Genomic DNA, 23,083 nt, shown 5'->3' on the forward strand with positions numbered 1-23,083 from the left:
TGCACTACAGCGCCAGTCATGGAAAAGGAGGCTTTTAATAATGTTTCCAGCTTCTTATCAATTGGATCTTTAAATACCTGAGCATTATCCAAAGGACAGGTCAGGTTTCTATTCACGCAAGAAACAGCCGCATCGACAGATGGGACCCCCCATTTCTTGGTGAAACTTTCCTCCAGAGGATAAAGCATAGAAAACCTTTTAGGAGGAGCAAACAGTTTATCGGGATGTCCCCAATCCTCATACAACAATTTATCCATTAAGGATTGAATTGGAAAGGAAAAGGCAGTCTGTGGGATTTTCCTGACTCCCAGGGAAGAAACAGAGGACGTAGCGATCTCAGCAGCAGGCATTCTGAATGTGGTACGCACCAATTGAGTATAATACTGCACCTGTTTTCTGAGCGCCTGGGAGGAGGGGACTCTCTCCTCTTCCTCTGATTCATCCGACTGCTCAAGATCCCCGTCCCAAGATAGGGATCTCTCCTCATTGTCATAAGTGTCATCTGAAAGAGGAATCTCAGCAGAGGGAGGGGATCTACCCCTTTTCCTGCTGTCTTTCAGGGAAGCTGAATTAAAATTCATGATTCTCCCTTCAAAACCCTCCAATGTAGCCCTAAGGGAGTCCCCAGTGACGTATATCGGGGCTGAAAAATTAGGAGAGGCTGCAAAACCTGACAGGGGCACTGACTCATCTTGTGAGGCTGGCTCCAGTCTTGCGGGGGGGATGGTAACCTACAGGCATTTTTAGAACCCCTAGACCTAGGCGGTGACTTACCAGTGCCCTTGTTACCTCCCCCTGAGACCCTCTTACGAGGAGACATAGTCCTAAGCTACAAAGCAGAGGTACTAGTACAAAGTGCAATCACTGTTGTGCTTAAAGTCTCACAATAAATATATATGCTTAAACTGCACAACCTGATGCTGAGTAGGTGTCTTAGGTTTGCCTGGATCCAATCCCTTGGGATGCTTACTGCCCACAGCTCCTGTGTCTCCACTTACAGCCCCCTGACGCTCTGGGCTTTTTAAAACTGCCGCCTGGTGCCTGCGCAGTACAGCACCGTGCACACCGACGTGCACGGCTGGCAACCACACTCCCCCCTCCTCCATTAGCACGGGAGCACGCTCAGCGCGCATGCACGAGGACCATCGCTATCCAGGGGGGAAGGGAATTGCCATCGGAGCTGCGTGGGAACCCCCAGACTACGTTGGACCCCTGTATTACCTTCATTGTGGCAGAGATTGCAGTGGAGACGTGAATCATCTGGGAGAACCAGGCTGTACTGAGTGTGTGTATCTGAAAGGCATGTAAGTATGCATCAGGCTGCTCTTACTCCCTCTAGTGGTGGAAACCAGGTAAGACATACAACTACTTAATGAAGAAATCCATAATATAATTTATATAGGATTAATTTCCCTTACCTGTCCTCGTCGCAGGAATTGCTGAAAACAGACAGATTCCAGCCTTCACCCATCACAGCGGGCAGAGTTGTGGAAACCTTCAGGGTTTTTTTGGGGTTCCTTCTCAGAAGAACCTCCTACCTGGACCTTGTAAAAGACTCTGTCAGAAATTTTCGTGTCACTATGTAAATAGTACACCAAGTCTGGTTTTCCCAGAGCCCAGTCTTCCAATAGGAGAGGACTTACAGGCAAAACCTCGTTTCTTCGGATGACGAGGCCCGGGTACCATATCATCTTGGGAGTCAAAATATTGGCCCGAGATATGGATCTGGTTTGTTGTAGCCCTTAGGCCCCCGCAGGGACCTGCACAGAGCTTTCTTCATAGCACATGTTTTACGTGACCAACCATCATAGACACTGGCGAGAAAACTGAGGTGCCTCCCATATGGGAGGGGTTATATAGGGGAGGAATTCTCCTTAATTGGGGGTTAACCAATGTCCAATCATCAGAGGTGCCTATATAACCCACCATGTAATGAAGCTCCTGTGTCCCGTGATGTATGATCAAGAAATAAGCATACGGCACCTGGTATTGCCAGTCGGTTTTCCATCCAGTTACTAATCAGGCCCGACAATGCTTAGCCTCCGAGATCAAACAAGATCGGGCACTTTCAAGGTGATGGGGCCATAGGCGATCTCTTCGGGCACTCTCAACCATCTTGACAAATGCCAATATGGTCATCTTGGGAAACAAACGAAAAAAAAACAAGTCATTGCCAACATTGGAGGCTAAGCAGGGTTGGGCAATCAGTTTCCTTGCCTGAAATAGGCATCTCAGAACTGCCATCTGGCTGCTTCCCGGGTTTCCAACTCCTTCAACTAATCCCAGGAGACAATACTTCGCCTCCATCCTGGTGGAGGTTCCAAACACCCGATCAATGGTTCCTGTGACCTCCGTCCAGTAGCGGATCAACTTCGGGCATCTCCAAAACATGTGCATCATGTCTCCCTCCATGTTCCCGCACTGGGGGCAACTTGCGTCCGGCCGTTCGGCCAAATTGAAAAAGTGTACGAGGAGCATAATAAGTTCTATATAATAAGAACAGATGTGACATCCTCTGAGAGGAGAGCCACAATTGACCACAGGCAGGATTCCTGTGGCCAATTATATCTCGGGGGGTTTAGTACACACCCCACACTATATAAGGCCGCTAGCGCGGCGGCCTTGTATAGTGTGTTGCGGCGGTCAGGGAAAGAGGACGATAGGCAGGGACAGTGTCTTTACTGCTTGGGAACCTAGCACTGTTACAGTGGGTGTTATGTGCCTCCTGCACAGTACACACCTGAAGCTACCCTTTATTACTGGTGTTCAATTTCTGCAATACAGGCATCTGCAGTGCAGAAGTTAGAGTGGGTGTTGTGTGCCTCCTGCACAGTATAAACCTGAAGATACCCCTTATTGCTGGTGTTCTGTTTCTGTAATACAGGAACCTAGCACTGTTACAGTGGGTGTTGTGTGCCTCCCACGCTTGTCCTTATTTTCGACAGCTGGACATGTTGAGCCACATCATGCCGAACACTTGGTCGGATGTGGAAGACCAAGCCCTCCTAATGCTCCTCATCCTCTCTCACCCAGGCTCAGGGTACTAGCCTGTGTTCTGTATACACTAGGCTTTCTTCTGTATACCCTATCCTCTCTTTATACTCTAGCCTGTCGTTTATGTACACTAGACTCTTTGTTTACCTCATAAATGGCAGTGTATATAGAAGGAAGGCTAGTTTATACAGAGAGGCTAAAGGTATACAGAAGGTAGGCTAGATTATACAGAAAACAGGTTGGGAATACAAAGTATGAAAGTATTCAGGGTGATATGGCCATAGGCAATCTTGCTGGCCACTCTCAACCCTCTTGACAAATGCTAAGATGGTCACCTCGGCAAACAAGCAGAAAAATAAAACAGGACATCGACGCCAACAACTTATTAAAAAAAAAGTCACCTGATATTCCTAGGCGGTCTCCCATCCAGGTACTAACCAGGCCCAACCCTGCTTAGGTTTTGAGATCAGATGAGATTGGGCGCATTGAGTGTGATGTGGCCATAGGTGATTTTGCTGGCCACTCTCTACCCTCTTGACAAACGCCATGATGGTCACCTTGGCAAACAAGCAGAAAAATAAAACAGGTCGTTGACGCCAACAACATATTAAAAAGAAGCCTACGACACCTGGTTTTCCCATCCATGTAATAACCAGGCCCGACCCTGCTTAGCATCCAAGATCAGATGAGATCCGGTGCATTCAGGGTGATGTGGCTGTAGGCGATCTTGTTGGCCTCTCTAAACCCACTTGACAAACGCCAAGATGGTCACCTCGGCAAACAAGCAGAAAAATAAAACAGGTCGTCGATGCCAACAACATATTAAAAGAAAGCCTACGGCACTGGCTATTCCCAGGAGGTCTCCCATCCAGGTACTAACCAGGCCCGGCCCTGCTTAGCATCCGAGATCAGACAAGATCGTGCGCATTCAGGGTGATGTGGCCGTAGGTGATCTTGCTGGCCAATCTCAACCCTCTTGACAAACGCCAAGAAGTTCCCCTCGGCAAACAAGCAAAAAAATAAAACAGGTCGTCGATGCCAACAACATATTAAAAAAAAGCCTACGGCACCTGGTATTCCCAGGTGGTCTCCCATCTAGGTACTAACCAGGCCCGACCCTGCTTAGCATCCGAGATCAGACAACATCGAGCGCATTCAGGGTGATGTGATGTGGCCATAGGTGATCTTGCTGGCCACTCTCAACCCTCTTGACAAATGCCAAGGTGGTCACCTCGGAAAACAAGCAGAAAAATAAAACAGGTCATCTACGCCAACAACATATTTAAAAAAAAAACAATGTCACCTGGTAGTCCCAGGCGGACTCCAATCCAGGTGCTAACCAGGCCCATCCCTGCTTAGCATCCGAGATCAGACAAAATCGGGAACATTCAGGGTGATGTGGCTGTAGGCAATCTTTCTGGCCACTCTCAACCCTCTTGACATATGCCAAGGTGGTCACCTCGGCAAAAAAGCAGAAAAATAAAACAGGTCGTCGACACCAACAACATTTAAAAAAAAAAGCCTACGGCACTTGGAATTCCCAGGAGGTCTCCTATCCAAGTACTAAGCATGCCCGACCCTGCTTAGCATCTGAGATTAGAAGAGATCAGGCGCATTCAGGTTGATGAGTCCATAGGCCATCTTGCTGGCCACTCTCAACCTTCTTGAAAAATGCCAAGATGGTCACCTCGGCAAACAAGCAAAAAAATAAAACAGGTCGTCGAAGCCTAGAACATATTAAAACAGTGCCTATGGCACCTAGTCTTCCCAGGCGGTCTCCCATCCAGGTACTAACCAGGCCCAACCCTGCTTAGCATTCGAGAACAAATTAGATTGGGCGCTTTCAGAGTGATGTGGTCAAAGGTGGTCTTGCTGCCCACTCTCAACCCTCTTGACAAAGGCTAAGATGGTCTCGTCGGCAAGCAAGCAGAAAAATAAAACAGGTGGTGGACGCCAACAATATATTATAAAAAAAGCCTACAGCACCTGGTATTCCCAAGTGGTCTCCCATCCAGATGTTAACCAAGCCCGACCCTGCTTAGCATCCTAGATAAGATGAGATCGGAAGCATTCATGGGGATGTAGCCGTAGGAGCTTTTTCCCCCCACTCTTAACCCTCTTGACAAGTGCCAAGATGGTCACCTCGGCAAACAAGCAGAAAAATAAAACAGGTCATCGACGCCAACAACAAATAACAAAAAGCCTACGGCACCTGGTATTCCCAGGAGATCTCCCATCCATGTACTAAGCATGCCCGACCCTGCTTAGCATCTGAGATTAGAAGAGATCAAGCACATTCATGTTGATGAGTCCATAGACCAACTTGCTGGCCACTCTCAACCTTCTTGAAAAATGCCAAAATGGTCACCCTGGTAAACAAGCAAAAAAATAAAACAAGTCGTCGACACCTAGAACATATTACAACAGTGTCTATGGTACCTGGTCTTCCCAGACGGTTTCCCATCCAGGTATTAACCTGGCCCAACCCTGCTTAGCATTCGAGAACAAATGAGATCGGGCGCATTCAGAGTGATGTGGTCAAAGGTGGTCTTGCTGCCCACTCTCAACCCTCTTGACAAACGCCAAGATGGTCTCGTCGGCAAGCAAGCAGAAAAATAAAACAGGTGGTGGACGCCAACAATATACTAAAAAAAAAGCCTATGGCACCTGGTATTCCCAGGCGGTCTCCAATTCAGGTACTAACCAGGCCCGACCCTGCTTAGCATCTGAGATCAGATGATATTGGGCGCATTCAGGGTGAGGTGGCCGTAGGGGATCTTGGTGGCCACTCTCAACCATCTTGACAAACGCCAAGATGGTCACCTCGGCAAACAAGCTGAAAAATAAAACAGGTCGTCGACGCCAACAACATATTAAAATAAAAATCACCTGGTATACCTAGGCGGTCTCCATCCAGGTACTAATCAGGCCAGACCCTGCTTAGCATACGAGATCGGGCACATGCAGAGTGATGTGGCCGAAGGCAATCTTTCTGGCCACTCTCAACCCTCCTGAAAAATGCCAAGATGGTCACCTCGGCAAGCAAGCAGAAAAATAAAACAGGTCGTTGACGCCAACAACAAATAACAAAAAGCCTATGGCACCTGGTATTCCCAGGAGGTCTCCCGTCCATGTACTAAGCATGCCCGACACTGCTTAGCATCTGAGATTAGAAGATATCGGGCGCATTCAGGTTGATGTGTCCATAGGCCATCTTGATGGCCACTCTCAACCCTCTTGACAAACGCCAAGATGGTAACCTCGGCAAACAAGCAAAAAAATAAAAGAGGTCGTCGACGCCAACAACATATTAAAACAAAGCCTATGGCACCTGGTCTTCCCAGGCGGTTTCCCTTCCAGGTACTAACTAGGCCCAAGCCTGCTTAGCATTAGAGATCAGATGAGATCGGGCGCATTCAGGGTGATGTGGCTGTAGGAAATCTTGCTGGCCAATCTCAACCCTCTTGACAAACGCCAAGATGGTCACCTCGGCAAAGAAGCAGAAGAATAAAACAATAAAATAACGTCACCTGGTATACCTAGGCGGTCTCCCATCCAGGTACTAACCGGGCCGGACCCTGCTTAGCATCTGAGAACAAACACATTCAGGGTGATGTGGCCGTAGGCAATCTTGCTGGCCACTGGCAACCCTCTTGACAAATGCCATGATGGTCACCTCGGCAAACAAGCAGAAAAATAAAACAGGCCGTAGACGCCAACAACAAATAACAAAAAGCCTACGGCACCTGGTATTCCCAGGAGGTCTCCCATCCATGTACTAAGCATGCCCGACCCTGCTTAGCATCTGAGATTAGAAGCGATCAGGCACATTCAGGTTGATGAGTCCATAAGCCATCTTGCTGGCCACTCTCAACCTTCTTGAAAAATGCCAAGATGGTCACCTCGGCAAACAAGCAAAAAAATAAAACAGGTCGTCGACGCCTAGAACATATTACAACAGTGTCTATGGCACCTGGTCTTCCCAGGCGGTCTCCCATCCAGGTATTAACCAGACCCAACCCTGCTTAGCATTCAAGAACAAATGAGATCGGGCGCATTCAGAGTGATGTGGTCAAAGGTGGTCTTGCTGCCCACTCTCAACCCTCTTGACAAACGCCAAGATGGTCTTGTCGGCAAGCAAGCAGAAAAATAAAACAGGTACAACATATTATAAAAAAAGCCTATGGCACCTGGTATTCCCAGGCGGTCTCCAATCCAGGTACTAATCAGGCACAACCCTGCTTAGCATCTGAGATCAGATGATATTGGGCGCATTCAGGGTGAGGTGGCCGTAGGGGATCTTGGTGGCCACTCTCAACCATCTTGACAAACGCCAAGATGGTCACCTCGGCAAACAAGCCGAAAAATAAAACAGGTCATCTACGCCAACAACATATTGAAAAAAAACGTCACCTGGTATACCTAGGCGGTCTCCATCCAGGTACTAACCAGGCCCGACCCTGCTTAGCATAAGAGATCGGGCACATGCAGAGTGATTTGGCCGAAGGCAATCTTTCTGGCCACTCTCAACCCTCCTGAAAAACGCCAAGGTGGTCACCTCGGCAAGCAAGTAGAAAAATAAAACAGGTCGTTGACGCCAACAACAAATAACAAAAAGCCTACGGCACCTGGTATTCCCAGGAGGTCTCCCGTCCATGTACTAAGCATGCCCGACCCTGCTTAGCATCTGAGATTAGAAGAGATCAGGCGCATTCAGGTTGATGTGTCCATAGGCCATCTTGCTGGCCACTGTCAACCCTCTTGACAAACGCCAAGATGGTCACCTCGGCAAACAAGCAAAAAAATAAAACAGGTCGTCGACGCCAACAACATATTAAAACAAAGCCTATGGCACCTGGTCTTCCCAGGCGGTCTCCCTTCCAGGTACTAACCAGGCCCAACCCTGCTTAGCATTAGAGATCAGACGAGATCGGGCGCATTCAGGGTGATGTGGCTGTAGGAAATCTTGCTGGCCAATCTCAACCCTCTTGACAAACGCCAAGATGGTCACCTCGGCGAAGAATAAAACAGGTCATTGACGCCGACAACATATTAAAAAAAAAAGTGACCTGGTATACCTAGGCAGTCTCCCATCCAGGTACTAATCAGGCCCGACCATGCTTAGCATCCGAGATCGGGCACATGCAGAGTGATGTGGCCGAAGGCAATCTTGCTGGCCACTCTCAACCCTCCTGAAAAATGCCAATCACCTCGGCAAACAAGCAGAAAAATAAAACAGGTCGTCGACACCAACAACATATTATAAAAAAGCCTACGGCACCTGGTATTCTCAGGAGGTCTCCCATCCAAGTACTAAGCATGCCCGACCCTGCTTAGCATCTGAGATTAGAAGAGATCAGGCGCATTCAGGTTGATGAGTCCATAGGCCATCTTGCTGGCCACTCTCAACCTTCTTGAAAAATGCCAAGATGGTCACCTCGGCAAACAAGCAAAAAAATAAAACAGGTCGTCGAAGCCTAGAACATATTAAAACAGTGCCTATGGCACCTAGTCTTCCCAGGCGGTCTCCCATCCAGGTACTAACCAGGCCCAACCCTGCTTAGCATTCGAGAACAAATTAGATTGGGCGCTTTCAGAGTGATGTGGTCAAAGGTGGTCTTGCTGCCCACTCTAAACCCTCTTGACAAAGGCTAAGATGGTCTCGTCGGCAAGCAAGCAGAAAAATAAAACAGGTGGTGGACGCCAACAATATATTATAAAAAAAGCCTACAGCACCTGGTATTCCCAAGTGGTCTCCCATCCAGATGTTAACCAAGCCCGACCCTGCTTAGCATCCTAGATAAGATGAGATCGGAAGCATTCATGGGGATGTAGCCGTAGGAGCTTTTTCCACCCATTCTTAACCCTCTTGACAAGTGCCAAGATGGTCACCTCGGCAAACAAGCAGAAAAATAAAACAGGTCATCGACGCCAACAACAAATAACAAAAAGCCTACGGCACCTGGTATTCCCAGGAGATCTCCCATCCATGTACTAAGCATGCCCGACCCTGCTTAGCATCTGAGATTAGAAGAGATCAAGCACATTCATGTTGATGAGTCCATAGACCAACTTGCTGGCCACTCTCAACCTTCTTGAAAAATGCCAAAATGGTCACCCCGGTAAACAAGCAAAAAAATAAAACAAGTCGTCGACACCTAGAACATATTACAACAGTGTCTATGGCACCTGGTCTTCCCAGACGGTCTCCCATCCAGGTATTAACCTGGCCCAACCCTGCTTAGCATTCGAGAACAAATGAGATTGGGCGCATTCAGAGTGATGTGGTCAAAGGTGGTCTTGCTGCCCACTCTCAACCCTCTTGACAAACGCCAAGATGGTCTCCTCGGCAAACAAGCCGAAAAATAAAACAGGTCGTCGACGCCAACAACATATTAAAATAAAAATCACCTGGTATACCTAGGCGGTCTCCATCCAGGTACTAATCAGGCCAGACCCTGCTTAGCATACGAGATCGGGCACATGCAGAGTGATGTGGCCGAAGGCAATCTTTCTGGCCACTCTCAACCCTCCTGAAAAATGCCAAGATGGTCACCTCGGCAAGCAAGCAGAAAAATAAAACAGGTCGTTGACGCCAACAACAAATAACAAAAAGCCTATGGCACCTGGTATTCCCAGGAGGTCTCCCGTCCATGTACTAAGCATGCCCGACCCTGCTTAGCATCTGAGATTAGAAGATATCGGGCGCATTCAGGTTGATGTGTCCATAGGCCATCTTGCTGGCCACTCTCAACCCTCTTGACAAACGCCAAGATGGTAACCTCGGCAAACAAGCAAAAAAATAAAAGAGGTCGTCGACGCCAACAACATATTAAAACAAAGCCTATGGCACCTGGTCTTCCCAGGCGGTTTCCCTTCCAGGTACTAACTAGGCCCAACCCTGCTTAGCATTAGAGATCAGACGAGATCGGGCGCATTCAGGGTGATGTGGCTGTAGGAAATCTTGCTGGCCAATCTCAACCCTCTTGACAAACGCCAAGATGGTCACCTCGGCAAAGAAGCAGAAGAATAAAACAGGTCATTGACGCCAACAACGTATTAAAAAAATAACGTCACCTGGTATACCTAGGCGGTCTCCCATCCAGGTACTAACCAGGCCTGACCATGCTTAGCATCCGAGATCAGGCACATGCAGAGTGATGTGGCCGAAGGTAATCTTGCTGGCCACTCTCAACCCTCCTGAAAAACGCCAAGATGGTCACCTCGGCAAACAAGCAGAAAAATAAAACAGGTCGTAGACGCCAACAACAAATAACAAAAAGCCTACGGCACTTGGTAATCCCAGGTGGTCTCCCATCCAGGTACTAACCGGGCCGGACCCTGCTTAGCATCTAAGAACAAACACATTCAGGGTGATGTGGCCGTAGGCAATCTTGCTGGCCACTGGCAACCCTCTTGACAAATGCCATGATGGTCACCTCGGCAAACAAGCAGAAAAATAAAACAGGCCGTAGACGCCAACAACAAATAACAAAAAGCCTACGGCACCTGGTATTCCCAGGAGGTCTCCCATCCATGTACTAAGCATGCCCGACCCTGCTTAGCATCTGAGATTAGAAGCGATCAGGCACATTCAGGTTGATGAGTCCATAAGCCATCTTGCTGGCCACTCTCAACCTTCTTGAAAAATGCCAAGATGGTCACCTCGGCAAACAAGCAAAAAAATAAAACAGGTCGTCGACGCCTAGAACATATTACAACAGTGTCTATGGCACCTGGTCTTCCCAGGCGGTCTCCCATCCAGGTATTAACCAGACCCAACCCTGCTTAGCATTCGAGAACAAATGAAATCGGGCGCATTCAGAGTGATGTGGTCAAAGGTGGTCTTGCTGCCCACTCTCAACCCTCTTGACAAACGCCAAGATGGTCTTGTCGGCAAGCAAGCAGAAAAATAAAACAGGTACAACATATTATAAAAAAAGCCTATGGCACCTGGTATTCCCAGGCGGTCTCCAATCCAGGTACTAATCAGGCACAACCCTGCTTAGCATCTGAGATCAGATGATATTGGGCGCATTCAGGGTGAGGTGGCCGTAGGGGATCTTGGTGGCCACTCTCAACCATCTTGACAAACGCCAAGATGGTCACCTCGGCAAACAAGCCGAAAAATAAAACAGGTCATCGACGCCAACAACATATTGAAAAAAAACGTCACCTGGTATACCTAGGCGGTCTCCATCCAGGTACTAACCAGGCCCGACCCTGCTTAGCATAAGAGATCGGGCACATGCAGAGTGATTTGGCCGAAGGCAATCTTTCTGGCCACTCTCAACCCTCCTGAAAAACGCCAAGGTGGTCACCTCGGCAAGCAAGTAGAAAAATAAAACAGGTCGTTGACGCCAACAACAAATAACAAAAAGCCTACGGCACCTGGTATTCCCAGGAGGTCTCCCGTCCATGTACTAAGCATGCCCGACCCTGCTTAGCATCTGAGATTAGAAGAGATCAGGCGCATTCAGGTTGATGTGTCCATAGGCCATCTTGCTGGCCACTGTCAACCCTCTTGACAAACGCCAAGATGGTCACCTCGGCAAACAAGCAAAAAAATAAAACAGGTCGTCGACGCCAACAACATATTAAAACAAAGCCTATGGCACCTGGTCTTCCCAGGCGGTCTCCCTTCCAGGTACTAACTAGGCCCAACCCTGCTTAGCATTAGAGATCAGACGAGATCGGGCGCATTCAGGGTGATGTGGCTGTAGGAAATCTTGCTGGCCAATCTCAACCCTCTTGACAAACGCCAAGATGGTCACCTCGGCGAAGAATAAAACAGGTCATTGACGCCGACAACATATTAAAAAAAAAAGTGACCTGGTATACCTAGGCAGTCTCCCATCCAGGTACTAATCAGGCCCGACCATGCTTAGCATCCGAGATCGGGCACATGCAGAGTGATGTGGCCGAAGGCAATCTTGCTGGCCACTCTCCTGAAAAATGCCAATCACCTCGGCAAACAAGCAGAAAAATAAAACAGGTCGTCGACACCAACAACATATTATAAAAAAGCCTACGGCACCTGGTATTCTCAGGAGGTCTCCCATCCAAGTACTAAGCATGCCCGACCCTGCTTAGCATCTGAGATTAGAAGAGATCAGGCGCATTCAGGTTGATGAGTCCATAGGCCATCTTGCTGGCCACTCTCAACCTTCTTGAAAAATGCCAAGATGGTCACCTCGGCAAACAAGCAAAAAAATAAAACAGGTCGTCGAAGCCTAGAACATATTAAAACAGTGCCTATGGCACCTAGTCTTCCCAGGCGGTCTCCCATCCAGGTACTAACCAGGCCCAACCCTGCTTAGCATTCGAGAACAAATTAGATTGGGCGCTTTCAGAGTGATGTGGTCAAAGGTGGTCTTGCTGCCCACTCTAAACCCTCTTGACAAAGGCTAAGATGGTCTCGTCGGCAAGCAAGCAGAAAAATAAAACAGGTGGTGGACGCCAACAATATATAATATAAAAAAAGCCTACAGCACCTGGTATTCCCAAGTGGTCTCCCATCCAGATGTTAACCAAGCCCGACCCTGCTTAGCATCCTAGATAAGATGAGATCGGCAGCATTCATGGGGATGTAGCCGTAGGAGCTTTTTCCACCCATTCTTAACCCTCTTGACAAGTGCCAAGATGGTCACCTCGGCAAACAAGCAGAAAAATAAAACAGGTCATCGACGCCAACAACAAATAACAAAAAGCCTACGGCACCTGGTATTCCCAGGAGATCTCCCATCCATGTACTAAGCATGCCCGACCCTGCTTAGCATCTGAGATTAGAAGAGATCAAGCACATTCATGTTGATGAGTCCATAGACCAACTTGCTGGCCACTCTCAACCTTCTTGAAAAATGCCAAAATGGTCACCCCGGTAAACAAGCAAAAAAATAAAACGAGTCGTCGACACCTAGAACATATTACAACAGTGTCTATGGCACCTGGTCTTCCCAGACGGTCTCCCATCCAGGTATTAACCTGGCCCAACCCTGCTTAGCATTCGAGAACAAATGAGATTGGGCGCATTCAGAGTGATGTGGTCAAAGGTGGTCTTGCTGCCCACTCTCAACCCTCTTGACAAACGCCAAGATGGTCTCCTCGGCAAACAAGCCGAAAAATAAAACAGGTCGTCGACGCCAACAACATATTAAAATAAAAATCACCTGGTATACCTAGGCGGTCTCCATCCAGGTACTAATCAGGCCAGACCCTGCTTAGCATACGAGATCGGGCACATGCAGAGTGATGTGGCCGAAGGCAATCTTTCTGGCCACTCTCAACCCTCCTGAAAAATGCCAAGATGGTCACCTCGGCAAGCAAGCAGAAAAATAAAACAGGTCGTTGACGCCAACAACAAATAACAAAAAGCCTATGGCACCTGGTATTCCCAGGAGGTCTCCCGTCCATGTACTAAGCATGCCCGACCCTGCTTAGCATCTGAGATTAGAAGATATCGGGCGCATTCAGGTTGATGTGTCCATAGGCCATCTTGCTGGCCACTCTCAACCCTCTTGACAAACGCCAAGATGGTAACCTCGGCAAACAAGCAAAAAAATAAAAGAGGTCGTCGACGCCAACAACATATTAAAACAAAGCCTATGGCACCTGGTCTTCCCAGGCGGTTTCCCTTCCAGGTACTCACTAGGCCCAACCCTGCTTAGCATTAGAGATCAGACGAGATCGGGCGCATTCAGGGTGATGTGGCTGTAGGAAATCTTGCTGGCCAATCTCAACCCTCTTGACAAACGCCAAGATGGTCACCTCGGCAAAGAAGCAGAAGAATAAAACAGGTCATTGACGCCAACAACGTATTAAAAAAATAACGTCACCTGGTATACCTAGGCGGTCTCCCATCCAGGTACTAACCAGGCCTGACCATGCTTAGCATCCGAGATCAGGCACATGCAGAGTGATGTGGCCGAAGGTAATCTTGCTGGCCACTCTCAACCCTCCTGAAAAACGCCAAGATGGTCACCTCGGCAAACAAGCAGAAAAATAAAACAGGTCGTAGACGCCAACAACAAATAACAAAAAGCCTACGGCACTTGGTAATCCCAGGTGGTCTCCCATCCAGGTACTAACCGGGCCGGACCCTGCTTTGCATCTAAGAACAAACACATTCAGGGTGATGTGGCCGTAGGCAATCTTGCTGGCCACTGGCAACCCTCTTGACAAATGCCATGATGGTCACCTCGGCAAACAAGCAGAAAAATAAAACAGGCCGTAGACGCCAACAACAAATAACAAAAAGCCTACGGCACCTGGTATTCCCAGGAGGTCTCCCATCCATGTACTAAGCATGCCCGACCCTGCTTAGCATCTGAGATTAGAAGCGATCAGGCACATTCAGGTTGATGAGTCCATAAGCCATCTTGCTGGCCACTCTCAACCTTCTTGAAAAATGCCAAGATGGTCACCTCGGCAAACAAGCAAAAAAATAAAACAGGTCGTCGACGCCTAGAACATATTACAACAGTGTCTATGGCACCTGGTCTTCCCAGGCGGTCTCCCATCCAGGTATTAACCAGACCCAACCCTGCTTAGCATTCGAGAACAAATGAGATCGGGCGCATTCAGAGTGATGTGGTCAAAGGTGGTCTTGCTGCCCACTCTCAACCCTCTTGACAAACGCCAAGATGGTCTTGTCGGCAAGCAAGCAGAAAAATAAAACAGGTACAACATATTATAAAAAAAGCCTATGGCACCTGGTATTCCCAGGCGGTCTCCAATCCAGGTACTAATCAGGCACAACCCTGCTTAGCATCTGAGATCAGATGATATTGGGCGCATTCAGGGTGATGTGGCCGTAGGCAATCTTGCTGGCCACTCTCAACCCTCTTGACAAATGCCATGATGGTCACCTCTACAAACAAGCAGAAAAATAAAATAGGTCGTCAAAGTCAACAATATATAAAAAAAAAGCCTACGGCACTTCGTATTCCCAGGCAGTCTCCCATCCAGGTCCTAACCAGGCCCGTCCCTGCTTATCATCCGAGATCAGACGCGATCAGGCACTTTAAGGGTGATGTTGCTGTAGGCAGTCTTGCTGGCCACTCTCAACCCTCTTGACAAACGCCAAGATGGTCACCTTGGCAAACTAGCAGAAAAACAAAACAGGTCATCGACGCCAACAACATATTAAAAGAAGCCTACAGCATTTGGTATTCCCAGGCAGTCTCCCATCCAGGTACTAACCAGACCTGACCCTGCTTAGCATCCAAGATCAGACAAGATTGGGTGCATTCTGAAAAATAAAACAGGATGTCGACGCCAACAACATATTAAAAAAAAAGACTACACTTGCAGGTATTCTCTGGTGGTCTCCCATCCAGGTACTAACCAGGCCTGACCCTGCTTAGCATCCAAGGTCAGATGAGATTGGGAGCATTCAGTGTGATGTGACCACAGGCAAGCTTGCTAAATCTCAACCCTCTTGACAAACGCCAAGATGTTCACCTCGGCAAACAAGCAAAAAAATAAAACAGGTCGTCAATGCCAACAACATATTTAAAAAAAGCCTACGGCACCTGGTATTCCCAGGCGGTCTCCCATCTAGGTACTAACCAGGCCCAACCCTGCTTAGCATCCGAGATCAGACAACATCGAGCGCATTCAGGGTGATGTGATGTGGCCATAGGCGATCTTGCAGGCCACTCTCAACCCTCTTGACAAATGCCAAGGTGGTCACCTCGGCAAACAAGCAGAAAAATAAAACAGGTCATCGACGCCAACAACATATTTAAAAAAAAGCCTACGTCACCTGGTATTCCCAGGCAGACTCCCATCCAGGTGCTAACCAGGCCCATCCCTGCTTAGCATCGGAGATCAGACAAAATCGGGAACATTCAGGGTGATATGACCACAGGCAATCTAGCTGGCCACTCTCACCCCTCTTGACATATGCCAAGGTGGTCACCTCGGCAAAAAAGCAGAAAAATAAAACAGGTCGTCGACACTGTAATGGAAATTTGTAGGTTCTGTATATAATTGTATTCTATTTTATATGTATTGCACGATGCCCTCACTGTACACACGGCACTAACAATGTTTTCAGTACATGTTTTGCATTCTTTCGAGTCTTGATTAGAATTAGCCTGCCTATGTAACGCCCCTTGTTACCATAAACGTACAATTGTAATATTAATGTGATACCTACGTAATCATGTGTATAAAAACCTTCACATGCGTCATAATAAAGGAGAACGGTTATTTGGAAAGATGCTGAGCGTATCTTTTGTGTCTGTTCCCTACTGCAGTAGTTATTCATTTGGAACCACTAATCAATATGAGGATAGGAATTGCCTATCATCAAAATATCCATTTCAACACCAACAACATTTTTAAAAAAAAGCCTACGGCACCTGGAATTCCCAGGCGGTCTCCCATCCAGGTACTAACCAGGCCCGACTCTGCTTAGCATCCAAGATCAGATGAGATCAGGTGCATTCGGGGTGATGTGGCCATAGGTGATCTTATTGGCCACTCTCAACCCTCTTGACAAACGCTAAGATGGTCACCTCGGCAAACACGCAGAAAAATCAAACAGGTCGTCGACGCCAACAACATATTAGAAAAATGCCTACAGCACCTGGTTTTCCCAGGCGGAATCCCATCCAGACACTAACCAGGCCCGACTCTGCTTAGGATCCGAGATTAGACGAGATTGGGCACATTCAAGGTGATGTGGCCGTAGGCGATCTTGCTGGCCACTCTCTACCCTCTTGACAAACACCAAGATGGTCACCTTTGCAAACAAGCTGAAAAATAAAACAGGTCGTCGACGCCAACAACATACTAAAAAAAAGACTTCGGCACCTGGTACTCCCAGGCGGTCTCCCATCCAGGTACTAATCACTCAGACCCCGCTTAGCATCCGAGAGCAGACAAGATCAAGCGCATTCAGGGTAATGTGGCCATAGGCGATCTTACCGGCCACACTCAACCCTCTCGACAAATACCAAGATGGTCACCTCGGCAAACAAGCAGAAAAATAAAACAGGTCGTCGACGCCAACAACATATTAAAAAGTAGCCTATGGCACCTGGTATTCCCAGGCGGTTTCCCATCCAGGTACTAACCAGGCCTGAGCCTGCTTAGTATCCACTATCAGACGAGATTGGGCGCATTCAGGGTGATATGGCCATAGGCGATCTTGCTGGCCACTCTCAACCCTCTTGACAAACGCCAAGATGGTCACCTCGGCAAACAAGCAGAAAAATAAAACAGGTCGTTGATGCCAACAACTTACTAAAAAAAATGTCACCTGGTATTCCTAGGCGGTCTGCCATCCAGGTACTAACCAGGGCCGACCCTGCTTAGCATCCAAGATCAGGCACATACAGGGTGAATTGGTCGAAGGCAATCTTGCTGGCGGCTCTCAACCCTCTTGACAAATACTAAGATGGTCACCTCGGCAAACAACCAGAAAACAAAACAGGTCATCGTCGCCAACAAGATATTAATAAAAGCCTATGGCACCTGGGATTCCCAGGCAGTTTCCCTCCAGGTACTAACCAGGTCTGACCCTGCTTAGCATCCCAGATCAGACAAGATTGGGTGCATTCAGAGTGATGTGGCCTTAGGTGATTTTGCTGGCCACTCTCAGCCCTCTTGACAAACGCCACAATGGTCTCCTCGGCAAACAAGCAGAAAAATAAAACAGGTCGTCGATGCCAGTAACATATTTAAAAAAAGCCAACGGCACCTGGTATTCCCAGGCGGTCTCCCATCTAGGTACAAACCAGGCACGACCCTGCTTAGCATTCAAGACCAAATGAGATCGGGCGTATTCAAAGTGATGTGGTCAAAGGTGATCCTGCTGCCCACTCTCAACCCTCTTGACAAATGCCAAGATGGTCACCTCGGCAAGCAAGCAGAAAAATAAAACAGGTCGTCGACACCAACAACATATTATAAAAAAAGCCTATGGCACCTGGTATTCCCAGGCGGTCTCCAATCCAGGTACTAACCAGGCCCAACACTGCTTAGCATCCCAGATCAGACGGTATCGGGCGCATTCAGGGTGAGGTGGCTGTAGGGGATTTTGGTTGCCATTCTCAACCCTCTTGACAAACGCCAAGATGGTCACCTCGGCAAACAAGCAGAAAAATAAAACAGGTCGTCGACACCAACAACATATTATAAAAAAGCCTACGGCACCTGGTATTCTCAGGCAGTCTCCCATCCAGGTACTAACCAGGCCCGAGCCTGCTTAGCACTAGAGATCAGACGAGATTGGGCGCATTCAGGGTGATGTGGCTGTAGGCACTCTTGACAAACGCCAAGATGGTCACCTCGGCAAACAAGCAGAAAAATAAAACAGGTCGTCGACACCAACAACATATTATAAAAAAGCCTACGGCACCTGGTATTCTCAGGCAGTCTCCCATCCAGGTACTAACCAGGCCCGAGCCTGCTTAGCATTAGAGATCAGACGAGATTGGGCGCATTCAGGGTGATGTGGCTGTAGGCGATCTTGCTGGCCACTCTCAACCCTCTTGACAAACGCCAAGATGGTCACCTTGGCAAACAAGCAGAAAAATAAAACAGGTCGTCGACGCCAACAACAAATAACAAAAAGCCTACGGCACCTGGTATTCCCAGGAGGTCTCCCATCCATGTACTAATCCTGCCCCGACCCTGCTTAGCATCTGAGATTAGAAGAGATCAGGTGCATTCAGGTTGATGAGGCCATAAGCCATCTTGCTGGCCACTCTCAACCCTCTTGACAAACGCCAAGATGGTCCCCTCGGCAAAGAAGCAAAAAAATAAAGCAGGTAATCGACGCCAACAACATATTAAAAAAATGCCTACAGCACCTGGTATTCCCAGGCGGAATCCCATCCAGGAACTAACCAGGCTCGACCCTGCTCAGCATCCGAGATCAGACAAGATCAGGCGCATTCAGGGTGATTTGGCCATAGGCGATCTTGCTGGCTACTCTCAACCCTCTTGACAAATGCCAAGATGGTCACCTCGGCAAACAAGCATAAAAAAACAGGTCGTCGACGTCAACAACATATAAAAAAAAGCCTACGGCACCTGGTATTCCCAGGCTGTCTCCCATCCAGATACTAACCAGGCCCGACCCTGCTTAGCATCCGAGATCAAACAAGATCAAACGAGATCGGGCGCATCCAGGTACTAACCAGACCTGACCCTGCTCAGCATCCGAGATCAGACAAGATCAGGCGCATTCAGGGTGATTTGGCCATAGGCGATCTTGCTGGCTACTCTCAACCCTCTTGACAAATGCCAAGATGGTCACCTCGGCAAATAAGCAGAAAAAAACAGGTCGTCGACGCCAACAACATATACAAAAAAGTCTACGACACCTGGTATTCCCAGGCGGTCTCCCATCCAGGTACTAACCAGGCCCGACCCTGCTTTGCATCCGAGATCAGATGAGATCGGGCGCATTCAGGGTGATGTGGCCATAGGCACTCTTGCGGGCCACTCTCAACCCTCTTGACAAATGCCAAGATGGTCACCTCGGCAAATAAGCAGAAAAAAACAGATCGTCTACGCCAACAACATATTAAAAAAAGCCTACGGCACCTGGTATTCCCAGACGGTCTCCCATCCAGGTAATAAACAGGACTGACCCTGCTTAGAATCTGAGATCAGACGAGATCAGGCGCATTTAGGGTGATGTGGCTGTAAGCAATCTTGCTACCCACTTTCAACCCTCTTGATAAACGCCAAGATGGTCACGGCAAACAAGCAGAAAAATAAAACAAGTCGTCGACGCCAACAATATATTAAAAAAAAAGCCTACGGCACCTGGTTTTCCCAGGCGGTCTCCCATCCAGGTACAAACCTGGCCTGACCCTGGTTAGTATCCGAGATCAGATGACATCAGGCGCATTCAGGGTGATGTGGCTGTAGGTGATCTTGCTGGCCACTCTCAACCCTCTTGACAAATGCCAAGATGGTCACCCTGGCAAACAAGCAAAAAATTAAAACAGGTCGTCGACGCCAACAACATATTAAAAAAAAGTCTACAGCACCTGGTATTCCCAGGGCGGTCCCCAATACAGGTACTATCCAGGTCCGACCCTGCTTAGCATCTGAGATCAGATGAGAAAAGGCGCATTCAGGGTGATGTGGCCGTAGGCAGTCTTGCTGGCCACTCTCAGCCCTTTTGACAAACACCAAGAGGGTCACCTCTGCAAAAAACCTGAAAAATCAAACAGGTTGTCGACGTCAACAACATATTAAAAAAAAAGCCTACAGCTCCTGGTATTCCCAGGTGGTCTCCCATCCAGGTACTAACCAGGCACGACCCTGCTTAGCATCCTAGATTAGAAGAGATCAGGCGCATTCAGGTTGATGAGGTCACAGGCAATCTTGCTGGCCACTCTCAGCCCTCTTGACAAACGCCAAGATGGTCACCTAGGCAAACAAGAAAAAAAATAAAACAGGTCGTCGACGCCAACAATATATAAAAAAAAAGCCTACGGCACCTGGTATTCCCAGGCGTTCTCCCATCCAGGTACTAACCAGGCCCGATCCTGCTTAGCTTCCGAGATCAGATGAGATCGGGTGAATTCTGGGTGATGTGGCCATAGGCCATCTTGCTGGCCACTCTCAACCCTCGAATTTTCACTGAAGTACGCATCAGTGGATTTAGCTATCCAACGCATCATCTGTGCAGGAAGGAATGCTTGGCTGTCTAAAGCAGCTATTTCTGATGCTTTTAAGCTCCTTCCTATTCAGCCAGCGCTTTGGCGGTGGCATGGGATCAAATGGAGGGATTTGTATTATTTTGCCACCAAGCTTACCTTTGGGTCTAGAAGTAGCCCTTGGATTCTCAAGCAGAAGGAGCGTTGTCAGGAGGTTATTCATTACCTGGATGACTACCTTCTGATTGAGAGTGAGGGTCGGGTACCTTCGGATCTTCAGAAGTTGGTAGCTGTTTTTTCCGCTCTCAACGTTCCCTTGGCAGACACAAAAATGGAGGGCCGGCTACCACTCTGACCTTTCTGGGCATCGTTCTGGACTCCCAGGCCATGCAGGACCAGCCTGCCGGAGGATAAGTTGGTCAGGATCAGAGAGCGGATCCATGGGTTTCTAATTTCCCAGGCCGCTAGTAGGAAGGATTTGCAGTCGTTACGGGGCATGTTGAACTTTGCCATGAGGATCATTCCTCAGGGCAGGTCCTTCATTTCCCAGTTGCTAGCTTTGCTACCAATGGCCCCGGACTCGGATTCTAGGGTCATTTTAGATTCCGCAGCTTTGTCCGATTTGCACACGTGGGATGAGTTCCTCCATCACTGGAACGTGATTTCCATGTTTTTATCCCAGCAGTGTCATTGTCTTCTTTGCAAGTAGTTACCGATACCGCCGCCTCTAAAGGTTATGCAGCATTTTTGATACCCATTGGCTGGCGGGGCATGGCCGGAGGAATGTGGCATGATTCCCAGGTTCTTTCAGATGTCGGCATTATTTGAGATTTACCCCATAGTGGCGGCAGCCCAGGTTTGGGGACATTTATTGATGGGCAATACGGTCACGTGTTTCACGGAAAATCAGGAAATTTAGGAGGTGATCAATAAAGGCAGGTCTAGTTCCTTGCTCATCATGTCTTTTTTACGCAGGCTCACTTGGTTGTCACTTAATTTTAGGTTTCACATACACTGCAGGTTTATTAGTGGCGTGCAAAATTCTGCAGCGGATGCTCTGTTCCGGTTTGATTTTTCCTCTTTTTTCCTGCAGGTTCCAGACACAGACGTATCGGTGACCCCCTCCCCGCAGTTTTCACTTCTGAGGATGGATTAGGGTTGCACTTGACAGGCGCATTGGGGTTGATCGACAGGTCTCTGTCCATCAACACCAGGCGGGCTTACCACACAGCTTGGAAAGCTTTTCAGACGTTTCGTACCCTGTACCCCAGGTCGGATTGTTAGGACGTGCGGTACATTTTAGCGTTTGTAGCTTACTGTCATTCTCAGCTCGGGTTATCTCACGGCACAATCAGGGGTTACTTGGCGGGCGTGCAGTATTTTTTCTCTTTACAATATCCCGGTAGACCCTCAGTGTTTGCAGCTCATGCGGTCAAGGCGGTTCTGAGGGGTATTTAGAAGGGTAGCTCGCCGAGCCCCAGCAATAGGCTTTCTATCACTGGGGACATTTTCCGGGACTTGTCGGTCACGTTATATAGAGCTCCTTTTCGGGGTTTTACCTAGTCTGGTGCTGAAGGCGGCAATTTATTTGGCCTTCTATGGTTTTCTTAGGCCAGGGGAATTTGCTTGTATCGGGGCTGGGTCTCGTACCTTGTCCATTAATCAATTAGTTAGGTATCCTGATAATTTTTTATTACATTTAGAGGTTTGTAAGATGCAACAGATTGGGTCCGGCACAGATATCAGGTTTTTCAGGATCAATTCTAGTTGGTGCCCGGTCATGGTTTTTGATCTGTTGTTGCTCCAATTGGCAGGACAACCCAGGGATGGTCCTCTTTTGCCCTTTAACGGGGCCCCGCTCACATCATCACTTTTCATCAAATACTGCCGCACACTTTTGGGGAATTTTGGGCTCAACCCCAAGTCCTACTCGGGTCACTCCTTTAGGATCGGGGCAGTCTCTGCAGCTTCACGTCAGGGGGTTCCCGTGCATATCAATAAGAGATTGGGTAGGTGGAGGTCTTAATGCTATGCCAGGTACATCCCGGAGCCGGTAACAGAGATGTCCCAAGCGTTTCTTCATTTGATTGATTGATTGGTTCAGGTTGAATAAACTTTGTATTTTCATCTCCCTGTCTGTTGTACTTTTTGCCCCCTTTTAGGCATACTGACCACGTGACCACAGCACACCTTCAGGTCACTTTCTTTCAGTATCTGTCATTCCTATTTCATCATTGTTATAAGAGTCTCAGAGGACAAGTGGGGAGGCGGAACGTAGGCCCGCCGTCATTTGTGGGAGGAGCCTCGCCGTTATAAGTCGGCCTCAGTTCCTCCCTGCCCTGTCCGATGTTTCCGGAGGTTGTCCCACCCTCCCGTTCCCCCTTTTTCTTTGTATCCCCCTTTTTTTTGTACTACTTGGGAATGCCCCCTTTTAGGCATACTGACCACGTGACCATGGC

General features: G+C 48.3%; 2 non-coding genes and 39 pseudogenes across 2 annotated transcripts; all 41 read right to left on the reverse strand.

Annotated features, from left to right (window-relative positions):
* Positions 1-3,825: 3,825 nt before the first annotated feature.
* On the reverse strand, positions 3,826-3,944 carry LOC143954331 (5S ribosomal RNA; annotated as a pseudogene).
* Positions 3,945-4,052: 108 nt separating this feature from the next.
* Positions 4,053-4,176, reverse strand: LOC143945095 (5S ribosomal RNA; annotated as a pseudogene).
* Positions 4,177-4,513: 337 nt separating this feature from the next.
* LOC143949901 (5S ribosomal RNA) lies at positions 4,514-4,632 on the reverse strand (annotated as a pseudogene).
* Positions 4,633-4,740: 108 nt separating this feature from the next.
* On the reverse strand, positions 4,741-4,859 carry LOC143948266 (5S ribosomal RNA; annotated as a pseudogene).
* Positions 4,860-5,421: 562 nt separating this feature from the next.
* Positions 5,422-5,540, reverse strand: LOC143948796 (5S ribosomal RNA; annotated as a pseudogene).
* Positions 5,541-5,649: 109 nt separating this feature from the next.
* On the reverse strand, positions 5,650-5,768 carry LOC143952367 (5S ribosomal RNA; annotated as a pseudogene).
* Positions 5,769-6,313: 545 nt separating this feature from the next.
* Positions 6,314-6,432, reverse strand: LOC143946332 (5S ribosomal RNA; annotated as a pseudogene).
* A 523-nt stretch (positions 6,433-6,955) lies between these two features.
* Positions 6,956-7,074, reverse strand: LOC143950898 (5S ribosomal RNA; annotated as a pseudogene).
* A 98-nt stretch (positions 7,075-7,172) lies between these two features.
* LOC143952179 (5S ribosomal RNA) lies at positions 7,173-7,291 on the reverse strand (annotated as a pseudogene).
* A 319-nt stretch (positions 7,292-7,610) lies between these two features.
* LOC143949669 (5S ribosomal RNA) lies at positions 7,611-7,729 on the reverse strand (annotated as a pseudogene).
* A 108-nt stretch (positions 7,730-7,837) lies between these two features.
* On the reverse strand, positions 7,838-7,956 carry LOC143954342 (5S ribosomal RNA; annotated as a pseudogene).
* A 307-nt stretch (positions 7,957-8,263) lies between these two features.
* On the reverse strand, positions 8,264-8,382 carry LOC143945425 (5S ribosomal RNA; annotated as a pseudogene).
* Positions 8,383-8,490: 108 nt separating this feature from the next.
* On the reverse strand, positions 8,491-8,609 carry LOC143948277 (5S ribosomal RNA; annotated as a pseudogene).
* A 562-nt stretch (positions 8,610-9,171) lies between these two features.
* LOC143949768 (5S ribosomal RNA) lies at positions 9,172-9,290 on the reverse strand (annotated as a pseudogene).
* A 545-nt stretch (positions 9,291-9,835) lies between these two features.
* LOC143943170 (5S ribosomal RNA) lies at positions 9,836-9,954 on the reverse strand (annotated as a pseudogene).
* A 764-nt stretch (positions 9,955-10,718) lies between these two features.
* On the reverse strand, positions 10,719-10,837 carry LOC143950255 (5S ribosomal RNA; annotated as a pseudogene).
* A 98-nt stretch (positions 10,838-10,935) lies between these two features.
* Positions 10,936-11,054, reverse strand: LOC143952190 (5S ribosomal RNA; annotated as a pseudogene).
* Positions 11,055-11,373: 319 nt separating this feature from the next.
* LOC143949691 (5S ribosomal RNA) lies at positions 11,374-11,492 on the reverse strand (annotated as a pseudogene).
* Positions 11,493-11,600: 108 nt separating this feature from the next.
* On the reverse strand, positions 11,601-11,719 carry LOC143957269 (5S ribosomal RNA; annotated as a pseudogene).
* Positions 11,720-12,019: 300 nt separating this feature from the next.
* On the reverse strand, positions 12,020-12,138 carry LOC143945436 (5S ribosomal RNA; annotated as a pseudogene).
* Positions 12,139-12,246: 108 nt separating this feature from the next.
* On the reverse strand, positions 12,247-12,365 carry LOC143948288 (5S ribosomal RNA; annotated as a pseudogene).
* A 564-nt stretch (positions 12,366-12,929) lies between these two features.
* LOC143949780 (5S ribosomal RNA) lies at positions 12,930-13,048 on the reverse strand (annotated as a pseudogene).
* A 545-nt stretch (positions 13,049-13,593) lies between these two features.
* LOC143945558 (5S ribosomal RNA) lies at positions 13,594-13,712 on the reverse strand (annotated as a pseudogene).
* A 764-nt stretch (positions 13,713-14,476) lies between these two features.
* Positions 14,477-14,595, reverse strand: LOC143946111 (5S ribosomal RNA; annotated as a pseudogene).
* Positions 14,596-14,693: 98 nt separating this feature from the next.
* Positions 14,694-14,812, reverse strand: LOC143943192 (5S ribosomal RNA; annotated as a pseudogene).
* A 703-nt stretch (positions 14,813-15,515) lies between these two features.
* Positions 15,516-15,639, reverse strand: LOC143942474 (5S ribosomal RNA; annotated as a pseudogene).
* Positions 15,640-15,748: 109 nt separating this feature from the next.
* Positions 15,749-15,867, reverse strand: LOC143950964 (5S ribosomal RNA; annotated as a pseudogene).
* Positions 15,868-16,349: 482 nt separating this feature from the next.
* LOC143954629 (5S ribosomal RNA) lies at positions 16,350-16,468 on the reverse strand (annotated as a pseudogene).
* A 561-nt stretch (positions 16,469-17,029) lies between these two features.
* On the reverse strand, positions 17,030-17,148 carry LOC143943180 (5S ribosomal RNA; annotated as a pseudogene).
* A 544-nt stretch (positions 17,149-17,692) lies between these two features.
* Positions 17,693-17,811, reverse strand: LOC143950510 (5S ribosomal RNA; annotated as a pseudogene).
* A 336-nt stretch (positions 17,812-18,147) lies between these two features.
* LOC143948299 (5S ribosomal RNA) lies at positions 18,148-18,266 on the reverse strand (annotated as a pseudogene).
* An 86-nt stretch (positions 18,267-18,352) lies between these two features.
* LOC143944996 (5S ribosomal RNA) lies at positions 18,353-18,471 on the reverse strand (annotated as a pseudogene).
* Positions 18,472-18,578: 107 nt separating this feature from the next.
* LOC143944721 (5S ribosomal RNA) lies at positions 18,579-18,698 on the reverse strand (annotated as a pseudogene).
* A 108-nt stretch (positions 18,699-18,806) lies between these two features.
* LOC143955588 (5S ribosomal RNA) lies at positions 18,807-18,925 on the reverse strand (annotated as a pseudogene).
* A 104-nt stretch (positions 18,926-19,029) lies between these two features.
* LOC143949316 (5S ribosomal RNA) lies at positions 19,030-19,218 on the reverse strand (annotated as a pseudogene).
* Positions 19,219-19,322: 104 nt separating this feature from the next.
* On the reverse strand, positions 19,323-19,441 carry LOC143957123 (5S ribosomal RNA). Its single transcript, XR_013270057.1, has one exon. It is a non-coding gene; the product is annotated as a 5S ribosomal RNA (ribosomal RNA).
* A 104-nt stretch (positions 19,442-19,545) lies between these two features.
* On the reverse strand, positions 19,546-19,664 carry LOC143949824 (5S ribosomal RNA; annotated as a pseudogene).
* Positions 19,665-19,770: 106 nt separating this feature from the next.
* On the reverse strand, positions 19,771-19,889 carry LOC143947358 (5S ribosomal RNA; annotated as a pseudogene).
* Positions 19,890-19,997: 108 nt separating this feature from the next.
* On the reverse strand, positions 19,998-20,117 carry LOC143947978 (5S ribosomal RNA; annotated as a pseudogene).
* A 109-nt stretch (positions 20,118-20,226) lies between these two features.
* On the reverse strand, positions 20,227-20,345 carry LOC143953516 (5S ribosomal RNA; annotated as a pseudogene).
* Positions 20,346-20,453: 108 nt separating this feature from the next.
* On the reverse strand, positions 20,454-20,572 carry LOC143946917 (5S ribosomal RNA). Its single transcript, XR_013265256.1, has one exon. It is a non-coding gene; the product is annotated as a 5S ribosomal RNA (ribosomal RNA).
* Between the last annotated feature and the right edge of the window lie 2,511 nt (positions 20,573-23,083).

This window comes from Lithobates pipiens, unplaced genomic scaffold (genome assembly GCF_037356315.1).
Source record: "Lithobates pipiens isolate NorthernLeopardFrog02 unplaced genomic scaffold, aLitPip1_a1.2 Scaffold_10, whole genome shotgun sequence".
NCBI classification, from domain to species: Eukaryota; Metazoa; Chordata; class Amphibia; order Anura; family Ranidae; genus Lithobates; species Lithobates pipiens.